This window comes from Ursus maritimus, unplaced genomic scaffold (assembly GCF_017311325.1).
Source record: "Ursus maritimus isolate PB19 unplaced genomic scaffold, ASM1731132v1 scaffold_22, whole genome shotgun sequence".
Lineage (NCBI taxonomy): Eukaryota > Metazoa > Chordata > Mammalia > Carnivora > Ursidae > Ursus > Ursus maritimus.
This window is the reverse complement of record NW_024424675.1, coordinates 38,007,220-38,015,609: the sequence shown is the minus strand read 5'-3', so window position 1 is coordinate 38,015,609 and position 8,390 is coordinate 38,007,220.

The window sequence follows — 8,390 nt, the reverse complement described above, 5'->3', positions numbered from 1 at the left end:
CTCCCGGCGGGGTGCCTGCTCCGTTTCCGCACGAGGCTCCCAGGCATGGCTTCCTGGGCTGGATTGTGCTGAGGTGGCTTTCTGCAACATGGTCCAGTCCGCACCCCACTCTAGATACGGCTCCCCACGGCCTAGCGGCTTCGTTCCTGGTGACTGCCCCCACCCAGGTGTTCTCCCTCGCGCCCCATTTCACTTGACTGCAAATGAAGGCTCGGAGCTGGCCCCAGACATCTCTCTGGGCACCCAGGTGCCTACCGGAGCCTGCTGGGTGAGGCAAGTTCCAGCATGCTTTTCTGGTTCTCCTTGAGAGAGCTCTCTTGGACCCTAAGTCTCCCTCATATGTGCCACCTGCTATTTTGTTTTATTTTATTTTCAAATATTGTATTTATTTATTTGAGAGAGAGAGTGAGCAAGAGGGAGAGAGACTCTAAAGCGACTCCATGCTGAGCTCAGAGCCCGACGCGGGACTCGATCCCGTGACCCCGAGATCCTGACCTGAGCTGAAACCAAAGAGTCAGACACTTAAGTGACTGAGCCACCCAGGCGACCCATGCCAGGTGCTATTTTATTTTATTTTATTTTATTTTATTTTATTTTATTTTATTTTTTTATTATTTTTTAAGATTTTATTTATTTGACAGAGAGAGACAGCCAGCGAGAGAGGGAATACAAGCAGGGAGAGTGGGAGAGGAAGAAGCAGGCTCCCAGCAGAGGAGCCTGATGTGGGGCTCGATCCCAGCACACCGGGATCACTCCCTGAGCCGAAGGCAGACACCCAACGACTGCGGCACCCAGGTGCCCCAACCAGGTGCTATTTTAAATACCCTTGCACATGCTAACTCCCCACAGCAGCTCTCCAGTTGGGTAATACTACCCCCACTGTGTGGATGAGGAAACCGAGGTACAGAGCAGTTAAGTAACTTGCCTAAGATCGTAAAGTTAGGAAGAGGTGGAGCTAGCATTGGTACCTAGGCCAGCTGGCTCTGGAGCCTGACTCTTAACCCCACTTATGGCCATCTTTCTGAAGTACATATGTGATCGCATTACTCAGTGTCTCTGTACTGGAGGTCTTTGTAGTCTTAAAATAAAATCCTCGTTGATTAGGACAAGTTTAGTTGTTATACTGAAGATCCCCAAATAACAGTGGCCTAGCCAAGTTAAATATTTATTTTTCTCTTACAAAAGAACCTGGTTAGGAGATTCAGGGTTGATATGGAGGCCCCATGATCCTCAGGGACCTGAGATCCATCTAGCTGGCAGCTTTGTCTTCCTTAACACAGTTTCTACCTCATGGACCCAAAATGGCTGCTTGAGCTCCTACCATCAAGTCCCCATTTTAGCGGGAAGGGAAGAAGGGGAAATGGAGAGTATGTCCTATCCCTTTAAGAGTTTGATTCCAGGCCTTTCCACCATGTGACCTAGGTCATGTCATTTAACCTTGTTCATCAACTTTGAAAAGGGAAAATATTTGAACTTCTTTCAAAGATTATAAGGACTAGATGAGTTAATACAGGTCAAACCCTTGGAATAAGGCAAAGTGTAGAATAAACAATAAATTTTCGCGACTGTTATTGACACCATGTAGATGACATGTTCGTGAAGGTGAACGTGACTGGGTTATATGGCTCTCCCATGACTTTGTGACTCCGCAGGCCTCTCCCATGGCAGGACTAGCAAGCTGCTTTATGTGTGTCGACCTCTCTTGCCCCCACTGGATGGAGAGCTCCCTGAAGACATGTACTGTCTTGCTTTTCCACTGTGTCCCCAGTAGCAAGTTCAGAGTCACATGGCAGGTGCCTAGAAAGCCTGTCAAATGCATGAAGGAATGAATATTTCCATTGACAGCGGGTTCACAGCCATAGAGGATGCTGCCTCAGGGCCTTTGCACACGCTGTTTCCTCTTTTGTCAGTGTGTTTCCCCAGCTATCTGCAGAACCGGTTCTCCTATTTCACTGTGCTCAGTGCCACCCCCTCAGTGAAGCCTTCCCTGACCATCCTGGCTGAAACTGCCCCCTTCCCCCATTCCTTTCTAGCTTTTTGGTTTTTTCTTGGCACCTATCGCCATGCAACAGTGCCATCTGTATTCACGTGTTCACTTTCAATCTCTGCCCATCCCCCAGACTGTGAGCTCAGTAGAAGCAGCATCTGCAAGTCTTTTGCTCACAGGTGCATCCCCAGTGCCCAGAAGATTGCAGGTATGTGACAATGTCTGTTGAATACACAAACAAAGCAACAACATAGCCCATTTGGTTTTTAAAGGAGGAGAAATATTCGAGTTATATGCACCTCAGTCCTTCTTTTAACAAACAGAAGGCCTGACTCTTTCCAGCTTAGCTCTCAGAAAAATGCAAACGAGATAAACCTTTCCTTCTCCCCCTTTCTTTTTCTTCTGCCCGCAGAGGGAGAAAGGCAAGCCCAGCCGATTCCCTCTCACTCCACGTCAGCTCTCCAGCTTCTAGGAAAATCTTCCCCATCCCTGAGGGCCCCCAGGGCATTCCGAGGGCCGCCTTTGGCCTCCTGCCGCATCCCGGCTCAGCGATCTTGGAGCAGCGGAGGGAGCCCCGCAGAGGGGCAGGCTCTCCCTGGAAACTTGCTGTCAGCAGGCCGATGAGCTGGCAGGGAACGTCCGGGGTTCTCTCCAAATGCCTTGGAAACCTCCCTGTTGGGTCACATTCCGGCTTGGGGGACCCTGGGATTACCAGAGCTCTCGGTGGCAGCCAGCGGCCGATGGGGAGGTAGCAGGATTCAGCACTTCTGAGTTGGAAAAAGTGGTGCTGGGTATTATTTTGGGAACAGTCAGTCATGAGAACCTCCAAGAGTGGATTGGAGAGGCTATTAAAAGCAAGACAATGTATTTTGAAGTGAACCAGGCAGGGGAGACACCTTGCTCTTTGCCACGACCACAGAACTGGGAGTTCTTTCCAGATGAGGTGAACCTTTCCATCCCTTGGAAACGGGGAAAGCCTCTCCAGCTGTCCAGGCACCGGCTCGTTCCTTCTCCCCTGGCAACCCCGGCAGAGCATCTCATCCACCTTCTCGGCCGCGTGATGGGGTGAGGGGCCCCCTCAGCCAGCGGAGAAGGTGGCCGGACAGGCCTGCCTCCCTGCCATTCATGGAACAAACGCTGAGAGGTTCTAGAGGCGTGACTCCGGACTCGGCTGCTGTGGTCCAAGTTCACACTCTGTCTGCTGCTTATTAGTTGGTGACTTGGAGTCTCTGCCTCAGTTTCCCTACCTGCAAAATGGGGATAGTCGTCTTCATCCCCCAGAGTTGGTGCCAGGACAGTGAGTGAGTGCATGGACTCCACTCAGTAGATAGGAGATAGGACCATTTACTGAGCACCCATCAGTTCCAGACGTCACTCTGAGCCCCACATTAGACGGGCATGCCCCTACCCTTCTCGTCCAGTGCGGGGATGAGTCATAACCAAGTAAACAAGCAGAAGAGACCTTTTGGAGGTCCAGCCGTATGCCGGGCATCATTCTAGGTGCCCAGGAGACAGCAGTGGGTAAGACAAAAGTCCTGCCCTCGTAGAATTGCCATTTTAGGTGGGAGGCAGGGGAGACATACACCACATGGACGAATATACAATTTATTTGTGGCAAGTGGTAAATACTATAGAGAAATTCAACAGGGTGTTGAGGTGGCGATTTGTGGGGTGGGATTGAGCTGTAGGGCGGAGGACCCTATTTCCAAGATGAGGGTCATAGAAGAATACATTCAGAGGATGACATAAGAACGGGGACCAAGAAGATGCCAGAAGTCGGCCACGAGGGATCGGGGGACAGAGGGTTCCGGGCAGAGGGGTAAGTCAGCACAAGGGCCACGTGGTGGGGCCAGGCCCGCGAAGGACAGGGAGGCTGGAACGGTGCAGTGAGGGAGATGGCGTCGGACAGGTGGGTGGGACCGGGTCTTGGAGGCCATTGTGTTAGCTGTCAGTTGTTCCCTCCAAAATGCGTGGCTTTAAAAAACAAGAGTGAATGATCTCCGTGTCTGTGGGGCAGGAGCAGGGTAGGCGGATGAGGAGGCCGCATTATCTGAAGATGTGGCCATTGGCAGGAGGCTCTCCAGGGGGGCTGCCGGAGTGTCCTGACAACGCGGACAGCAGGGCAGAAACCGCACATCTCTGTGACCCGGCCGCAGAAGCCACGTGGCACTGTTTGGGCGAGATCCCAGGGCGGGCGGGGCTGCACCAGAGCGGGAACCCCCCAGGGCAGGCACCCCGGGACCTGCAGGGAGGCTGGCCGGGGCCTTGGCGGCGGGGGCTGGGGAGCCTCTGAAATGGCATTTTTGGTGGATCTGGGAGCTCGTGTGCTGCCGTCTGTAGTGGCAAGATGGTGGTTTTCGCACAGCGGCCGAGTGCTTGTGTTGCCAGGCACCCCACTTTGAGCTTCAGAAAGTGCGGTGAAGTTGCGGTGTCCTCAGCCCCTCGGGGTGCCTGGGGAAGTCGGTGCAGCTCCAGGGAGCCCAGAAAGAGCCGTGCGGTGGAAGGCCGGGCAGCGGAACAGGACGCAGAGGATGTGGGGCTCTGAGGATTTCCCGAGGGCACGAGCACGGGGCTCAAGGGGGTGAGAGGTGAGCGCTGTGGCCAGAAGGGGTGGAGTAGACTTTATAGGTCTTTAAGCCACACATGGGATTCTGGACTTGATTCGGAAGGGAATTATATCCCCATGGAAGGTTTTAAGCAGGGGAGAATGACAGGATGGGGTGACCCCTTTCGATCCTGAAGTTTAGGAAAGATCACGCAGGACAGCGTGTGGACTTACGTAGGGGGCAGGCAGAGGAGAGAAGCAGGACAGCAGCGAGGAGGGAGATATGGGGGTGCCCCGGCAGGGCTGGTCGTGTGGGGACAAAGCGAGGTGGACGGATTCAAGAGCTTTGTAAGGGGGAAGCGTGGCAGCGGAGGGAAGACAGAGTCAAGGAGGGCAACCCCCAGGTTCCTGGCTGAGGGAGCTGGGAGGTAGAGACACATGGGGAAAGCTCACCAGCCTCCCGAACACCGTCCGTGAGGCCCCCAGCATTTATGGTCCCTCCAGAAAGTCCCTCCACTGCTACAGTTCACCAGTGTTCCCTCGGGGTGGCGGGGGCCTTCTCAGCCAAGTCCAAGACAAGGCCCACAACCTGGAATTGTGTCCCCACCCTGTGCCCACCACTCACCGGTGCCAGGGGCATGGCGTTGGCTGGTAGGTGACTAGGTATTTGGTGGGGGAGTTTCTGAGAGCAACTGAGAAGCAGTGTGGCCTGAGACCATGGGCTCTCGAGCCACGGGGTTTGGGGTTCCCATCTCCCTCTGCCACTTACTGGCCGTGCAGCCCGGAGCAAGCTGCATAACCTCTCTGTGCTGCAGCGTCCTGCTTTGCAAAACGATAATCCCAGGGGCGTGGTGACGATTGGGTGAGTTCATTCCTGCCACACAGTAAGGGCTCAGTAAATGTCCACAGCCGTGGAGAGATCCACAAACGTCACAGTTCTGCCTTGCACACACCTGTATCTGCCCCATTCTCTGGGTTTGGGCCGTGTGGCCGTCCAGCCCAGTTCTCCCCTGCTGTCTACCTTTCAGCCAGGAAGGGGCTGCGGGTCAAGGTGACCGGCAGACAGAGGTGACCCTTGAGCTATAATTGCAGCCAGAGGTCCGGTGAGGTGCCCTCAGGGAAAATGCCCAGATGCTTCTAAATATTCCTGGGGTTGAATGAGTTGTGGGGGCAGCCCCAGCAAGTGGCGTCTCAGCAGAAATACCTTCGTTTCTTGTTTATGGGGCTGTTGGGGGGAAGAGAGTGTAATAAAAGGCTTCCCCGGTGATTCAAGGTCTCCTGCAGCCCAGATGTCTTGCGGTCTCCCCAGGCCTTTCTCCCCACGGCCACCTGGACACCTTCGATTTGCTTTGATTCAGCGTATTTTTCGCTTTTTCCTCATATGCTGGCCCGTTCCCACCCCAGCTGAGAGCTTCTATTTTGGGAGTTTTCGTGGATAATTTAGTGGGCGGAAGTTCTCCACCCACCCCCCTCGGAGCATCCCTTAAAAAAAGGGAGAGTGCTCGAGAGAAGTGAAAAACAGTGGGTGGTTCAGTTCAAAAGGACAAAATATTTCTTGCCCTGGCACAGGGAGAGGAAAGAAATTGTCTGAGGAACTGAACAGCTAAACTAAGAAGTCGAAAGCTGCAGCCCATAAGGGCAAATTAGGTGACTCAGCCTCGGCTCCCCCGGCTCCAATCCTTGCAGTTTGAAAGTGCTTTAAAAGGGAAAAATGCTTAACTGTGACAGAGAGTGGGCTCCATAAAAATGTGGCTAATGCTGTTTCTACCGAGTTCCAGAAGGCGGCCCCCTCTCGGCAGTGCTGGGCACCTGTGGAGATGGGGACTCGCCTCCGAGGCCTGAGCCTGGGTGGGACTGAGTCTAAAATTATCCCCGATAATGAGTCTGGCAGAAGAGGGCCCAGCATGCTAGTTTCCTGCCTTGCTTCTGGCCTCTGAGACCTCAGCTCCCAGGGAGGCCTCTGGGAGCAGGGGCCGTGGTGCCAAGAACATGAGCTTTGCGGCCAAACAGAGTTGGGTTCCAGTCTAGGCTGGTCCTGTGAACATAAACTCACAGAGCCTCAGTTTGCTCATCTGTGAATAGGGCTTACAGCATCAAGCCAAAAGTGGGAAGGCGAGACGAACGAGATCCTGCAAAGAATCTCTTGCATGACCCGCACAGCATAGTTGTTTAATAAAGGGAGGCTCTTGGAGGTCAAGGGCATGGACTACAGGGTCAGACAGTCTCAGTCCTGGCTTAAGCGCTATTCACAACTTGACCATGGGAACGTTGTTTTGCTTTGTTTTTGTTTTTCGGGTTTTGTTTTATTAAAGATTTTTAAAAATTTATTTATTTGAGAGAGAGAGCGAGAAAGAGAGAGCGCATGCGGGAGAGGGAGAGAGAGAGGGAGACTCCCCGCTGAGCAGAGAGCCCAACCCGGGACTTGATCCCAGGACCCTGAGAGCATGACCTGAGTCGAAGGCAGAGGCTTCACGGACTGAGCCACGCAGGTGCCCCTAGTTTTGTTTTCGTACCTATTTCAAGCACTTATTATATGGCTTACTGTTCTTAGCATCACATTCTTACGTCAGCTCCAAGTAAGGCATTAATGGTGTCCCCATTTTATAGTGGGTAAGTGACTGTGGCAGAGCCAAGAGTCTGATTCTAGAGCCTGTCCCTTATCCTGTCTCTCAAGTCATCTGACCCAGTGCTGCCCGATAGAACTTTCTACAGTGGGGGAAACCTTCTATTCTGCCGCACGGTACAACTCAGTAGCAAATAGCTGTGGTGGCTTTTGAGCACATGAAATGTGGTGGATGCACCAAAGAACTGATGTGTCTGTTTTATTTGTTAATTATTTTCTATTTCAGTAGCTGCACGTGGCTCGTGGCGACCATCTCAGGCAACGCAGGGCCAGCCCCTCCCAGGGTCAGGGTATTATTTTGCAGAGGGTCCAGAGCAGGAATCTATAGATGACTTTAGCTCAGGGCCGGGCACACAGTAGGTGCCAAATTAGGGCTTGCTCTTCGTAGTATTTCTAAGCAGAGTGATCGTCCTGAGAAGACAGTGGCTCACAGTCTGCCTGTGTCTGGACAGCAGCAAAAGGAAGTCGAGTGATGAGTTTCATTCATGCCTGGGATGACCAACTTGTGTCAGCTTGCCCAAGACTCTCCCGGTTTTGAAACTGAAAGTCCTGCGTCCCGGGAACCTCCTCCATCCCAGCAAACCAGGACGGTTGGTCACCCAGTTCTTGCCTCCGACCAGGGGGTGCAGAGACCTCAGGAAATGGAGCTTCCTCAGTAGGCTCACTGAAAAGAATCTCCTCTCTGGCCTTACAGGCTGCACCCCAGTATTTGCCAAGTAAAGCAACAGGTAAGTTCGTCTGCCCTCGGTGTGCCTCGGTTTCCCTTTTGGAAAGGGGGGGACATGGACCCCCTGCTTGCCAGGCAGCTGCAAGGAATCAAGGTAAGGGAGTACAAGGCCCCGACGCAGGAGGTGGGCAGCTATGGCTGCTCCTGGGGAGACACAGCGGCCTGGACGGCTCTTCGAGGCACAGCATGTGCAGCAGAAGTGGTTATGTCTGAGAGCCCAGCAAGGCTCTCGTGGGCCGAGGCCTGGAAAACAGAGTGGTCCCACAGATGGAGCCAGCTCTTTTCAGTGCTCTGAAAGTTCCAGTCTGTCTGCGAGGGGGTGGGGGTGCCGGTGAGTCACCAGCCTCGGTGCTACCCACAGTTTGATCAACAGTATCTGCAGTGGCCACTTTCGAAGCTGCCTTTCTCTCTGTGGGCCCAGAGTCTCCCAGCCGGCGTGCAGGGGACGAGGTCGAGCTGGGCTACACTTCGAAAGAGCATCTTGACAGCTGCACTTCCCCCCTCCCAC